Below are 5,934 nucleotides of genomic sequence, written 5' to 3' on the forward strand. Positions count from 1 at the left end.
CTGACAGACCACAGTCACACCTCTCCCGGCACAAAAAAAAAATTATCAGTGATGGTTGTGCAATGGCGTAGTCCACACACGACAAAGCGCAAACATCAACCACTTCGAACAACAAACTGAATCATGACCATCCAAGGACGAATGACCCAATTTAGAAGAATGCTAGGATAAACCATTGAAAAGAAATGTACACATGCAATTTAAAAATTCTTAGCTATATGTATATCTTTCAAAATGCATGGTTTTCCATTGCTGATATTCTTTAATGTCCTTTCTTTAGTCGACTTTATAAATATAGTTGCTTCCGGGAAAAATTAGTAATTTTTAACTTCGTTATTTTGCGGATATGTTCGGTGTGGAATCTGTTGTATCAAAGTGTTGAATTTGTAGGTTAGCCAGAAGCCGAATTATCAGGTGCAAAAACAACAATTAAGAACGAAGTATCGAACTGCCGGTGTACTGCAATGGAGGCTTTGGGATTAATGGAATAGATTCTGATATTCTTGTTAATTATTACTTTATATCTTTTTCTTTGTAATCTTTTTTAAGGTTTAAGGTTTTGAGCATTGTCTTATGTTTTAGAGTGTAATAATTACACCTTCTTTAGGTCCGTTAGGAACCTTGGTCGTATTCTATCATCCTGGTCCGTCTATCCTTGATGTTCGTGTATTTCTTCGCAATCGAATAAAATGTACACTATAAAAACGAAAGTTAATGCCCATAACTTTTAAGGGAAAAAATTGTAAGGATAGATAATAAAGTCGAAAGTGACAAATTACATTGAAAAGTATGAAAGTCTTTCTAGTTTCTTACTGTAGTGTTTGTACTTTAATAAACTGATCTACAAAATGCCCTCTGTATACACAGAAAAACACACTTTGAGTGAGTACAAATACTTTGATTTAACCTAAAAGTTTTATGTTATGTACATCATTGTTCATATTCATTTTCATATCTTACATGTATTTGTTTAATTTAAGCCATGTTTATAAATCCCAGGCCCTAAAAATGATTTCAATAAAGATGGAAACGTTGGCACTATAAAGAAAAGTCTTTCAAACCTACATCACACCAGAGCGCACTCTAAATAGTCTACTAAGTCAGTTGGTTCCCAAATTTCGAAATATAAAGACGTTTGTTAAATCAACAGTGTATTTGAACTGTGCTTTTCTTGGTTACCTTGAGTAATAAGTACTTTAATTACCGAATAAATGGAATAATAAATGCTTTTATTAACAAAACATTTTGGTGATGATTGTTCTTGAGGTCTTCCCATGGACCTTTACTTCGATCTTTTAGGACGCGTTTCGATATTCGATAAATCCTGTGAGGAGTTTATGAGGATCCTAAAAACAAGACATTCACGAGAAAACGCACAGAATAACCACTGCATAAACACCACTAAAGAAGGCGAATAACGCATGATAGGCAGATCAAAGAGATTGGAAACAATCGGGATACAGGATAAATTTATGCTAAACAAAACAAAATGCAAAAAGGAATTGCACCCTTTTATTCACTTTTACATTAATAAAGGATTCTATCTTTCTGTATTTTTGAACTTGATTGATAAATTGATTTTATAAAATAACCACCGTATTTTTAGTAGGGTGTAACCGAGTAGAGTTTCACCCAAAGCTGTTATGTCTGAGTTATAATTTAATTGTTACTTTCTTATTCGATTCCGTTGTTTTTATACGCTTTAGTGTCTGGTGCGACGTGATCGCTTTGCCAACAGGGGTCGGGAATTTAATTAAACTCCCCGTTCGCTGCCGGCGTCCAGTGGAAATATTTTTATTTGGCCCAATTCAGAAAGTTTACCCGCATCGAAAATTGGACACAACGATATGCCTTGAATGAGACAAAGTCGTATGGCATGGAATATAAGCAAATATTTGAACGGGCCGCCTTGTTTGTATTAGTGCAGACACCTTTTTCTCTTTCCAACCTTGGCAACCATCTAACACAATCTGTGTCAATCCGAGTTTTTTATTGCTATACTGGAGAGAAGTAGAAAATGTATCTTCTGTGGTTTCTTTATTGCTTCACTGTTTTGCCTGATTTTTTGGAAATAAAAACCTAGAGATGTTGGTTCGGTAAAAAGCATTTGGTATATGAATATCGTAAAAAAAGGAACGTCTTGTTTCCTGGAAGATGATAAATGTAATTTGGCCCGAGACAGAAGAGAAACCCGCGCTGAAGAAAAAAAACGTTCCTCGTGGCGCAAATCTAATCGGGCATTCCGCTATTGTTTCCATATAAGTTATTATTTCGTACAAAGTCCACTTTCCATGTCTCGTATTATCGTTTCATAAAACAACACCCGATGCCTTATTTCCAAATATGCTATCTTTAGATCTAGGGACAAATTTTCATAATGGCCTAGGCTAACAGTTTTGTGATTAAAACTGAGGGTTGGGCTTTTTAGGATCACACTTTATCACCCCTTTTCAACTTTATCCCCTCACCTTTCTTAACAGAAAGTGGCGATACTCCACAGTTTCCACGACGAAACGTTACGAGAAAAAATAGGATAGTTCCGGAAATGAGACCGGGGTTTGACATGTCCGATTCATTCTATTTATCGGGATCGACCTATAAGAGGGGAGTAACTACTACATTAATCCGCCACCAATATCGTACTTATAAACTTGAACAAATAAACTTAATTAAAGGTGATGTAATAAGATTGAGGGAAAGTTTGTATTAGAACATATAATATAACAAAAAAAGCTTAAAAACTAGATTATCTTATCATGATAATATGTTGTTGTTATTCTATTCTGTAGGTTGTTATTACAAATTATTTTTTTATCTTGATCCACTCTATTCCACATACGGAGACAACCAAAAACACACTTTTCATACAAAGTAGTCTTTGTTTTTTAAAACAATATCGATTTCGGGGTGCTGTCCGCTCCCGAGGGCTTCAGTTGTTATGAATGCCCAGTTTCATGAAACTAATAAAAGTTTTTATCACTGGTGAATGGAAATGGACCTTCAAACGAAGGTTCAATTGGTGTTTTGATCCCGTCGATTTGTATACGTACATGGGTACAGTCATTTAACTCCATACACACGAATTCATTTCTTGCAGGTTTGGGCTTGACTGGTACTGTTTTAAGTTGTCTCAACGTGTGGTGTAGATCTTTGATAAACCCTTCTTCATATTGGATTGGTTAAGACAGGGCGCTAAGTATTCAGCAGGCAATGATTCCGTCCATTTAAATGTACTATGCGCTTCCAAAGCAGTTCTTTTGGTTCAATGCAATTTTTCTATTTGCACTGTAGGTGGCAAGGTTTGTACGATACAATTTAACCCCACACAATGCACTGGAATGTTTGAATAAACTGGGATCTCAAACTGTGGGTGTGCACCCCTACGGACCTACCAACAGACTCGGATAGTTGGCTGAACTTTCAACGAACCCCCCACTAAATAAACCTTGGATCGATAACGTTACATTATAAATTAATATAAATTCTAAGTTGATCTGAGCAAAGAAACGACAAATTTGTAAATATAATACAATATCGATGTAGCTATTTAAGCTGAGGACATAACAGTAACTTAAAATACTGGAAATTCGTTGAAGGAACGTCTAAAGATTAGTATACACATAATAGAATATCTGCGCATCGACATAAAACATTTACGTACCACTGTAAAGGGCAATGATCATTAAAACAACCTGTATAAATGATCCAGAGGGAAACTATTTTTATCGATATTGTTTTCCTCTACGTGATATTTGAACGGAATCAAGAGGATACACAAGAGATGAAAACTGTGGAAGACAAGAAGAAACGAATGTATATAAATTTATCAACACAAAATCGGCTATGCAGAGTTGCTTGCCTATAAATGCTTACTTAAAAAAAAAAAAAAAAAAAAAAAAAAAAGTTTTTTCCTTTCTAAGATTCAAGAACAAAAGTCAAGATTTTAAGCTTATTCTCACAGAGAAGTGTTGTCAGTACCGTTAAGAAGTGGAAATAGCGTTAACTTAGCCTAGGACGTTTTCTCGGTAACTAAGAATTTAAAAAAATTTCCGTTATAATTCGTAAACAGCCTTCAATTATATGTAATTATATATAAAAAAACGATCAGGAATGAGGCTAGTTAGAAAGAAAATGGTTCCTTCGTTTTGTTTTCGAGGCAGCCTCCTTCATCATGTCTTTAAATATTAATTAATAACAGCAATTTTGTACATAAACTTTTATCATACGGGGGTTTAGCGACCTACTACTCGCTGGGTGTAGCGGTAAGAACCACTTTACAAGAACTTTTTTCTAAAATTATTAACGAATAAAATTCCATGGGCTAAGTGGGGATTCGAACCCAGAAACGCTAGCGTGGCAAATACGAATCAGACGCCTTACCGCTGGATCCCTACACGAAGCTTCATTTGTTTATTTTATATTATAAGATTAAAAAAGTAGCGACGTCGTCCAATTACAATACTATCAACTTTCTTCACTGGGGAAGAAATCACGAGGCAATTGGAGGCTTGGATGATTGTGGAGGATTGGAAGTTTTATGGAGGCGTTTGTATCGTCTTTTAGCAGTTCCAAGGACAAATGAGACTTAAAAGTATGTGTAAATAGAAAGTTGGATAGGTAATTGGGAGCTTGGGCAACAGTTGGAAAGATTTTGTACTTCAACGGACGATTCTTTGGAAGGTGCAACGCATGGTTTAATCCCAGATTCAATTCCGAACGTCCAGATTAGTTGTAGAAATGTTGTGCGCTAGGAATGTTGTTTGTACATATGTAATGTGTAGATAAGGAATTTATTTTGCAGTCAGTTTCCATCCGTTAACAAAAAGTCTTGTGAGTTGTTCATATCGTCTTTTAAGTTGAGTGTAAGTGTCCTAAGTCTTTTATCGTCGTTAAGTCCCAATTAGCGGACGACATTGGATGCTGGGAAAAGGACACAGTTGCAGTAGATTCGATACGGCAGTGGGTGAAGCTTATTTAGTGGGACTTGGTTTTTTTGAGCCCGATCCTATTTACTACAGTACTATTTTTCCAAACTGGAGATATAGTCCTGGAGGTTTCTGAAGGCAATTACAGGGCCTGGGTTTGCTGAAAGGATGCCGGTATCGTCTGCATGCATTCGTCATTGATATAAATGTCTCAAATGTTTATTGAATAGAGGATGCCTTGTGGAAACCTATTTCGACACAGTGAATGAGGGAGAAGGACGTTCCGATCGGACGGATAGGACTTTAGGATTAGGAAAAAGTGAAAGATGTCCTCCAGTTTCCACAGCAAGCCCAGGTGCGGACGACATTGTTTTTTTGATTTGACAAAATTTGATAAAAAAACAAAATTAATTTTACATCACCGAAAAAAATTGAACCAACAAGGGAAACGTAACATTCGAACTCAGACTGCAAGTGTTTCACCCTCAGTTTAAACAAAAATCTAAAAACGATCACATCAAAATATGAAAAAGTCCAAAATCTCAAATAATTAAAAATTTCATCCTCCCGTTACTAAAACGAACTATCAATCAAATTTGACACGAATTGAAATGAAATCGTAAGTGCGTGTAAACTAAATTAAAATTAGAGACGATAGGTTGCTTCATATCGATTTGTACCTGCTGGTAATTGGTGACGGTTTGGTCGCTTTTTCACGCACAAACATCTCCCGACATGAAAATTGCAGCGGCTGAAAGCATGCTGCCCACGTACGACATCTCGTGGGATGGTTAAGTTTTTTGCTGCCTACAAAAGCTGTTTTTCCTTTTACACTGTGCACACGTTGGCATTTAGATGAAATTTTGTAAGTTCAATTTGTTTCATCGGTACAAATTGAAGGAATACCATACGGATAATACCAAAGATTGTCTGAAAACTAACGTTTGAAACGAGTTTACAATAAATACAATTATCATGTCATAATATATTACAAAACCCTGGGGTCTGC

This window comes from Cimex lectularius, unplaced genomic scaffold, assembly GCF_000648675.2.
Source record: "Cimex lectularius strain Harlan isolate CLEC.00 unplaced genomic scaffold, Clec_2.1 scaffold400, whole genome shotgun sequence".
NCBI classification, from domain to species: Eukaryota; Metazoa; Arthropoda; class Insecta; order Hemiptera; family Cimicidae; genus Cimex; species Cimex lectularius.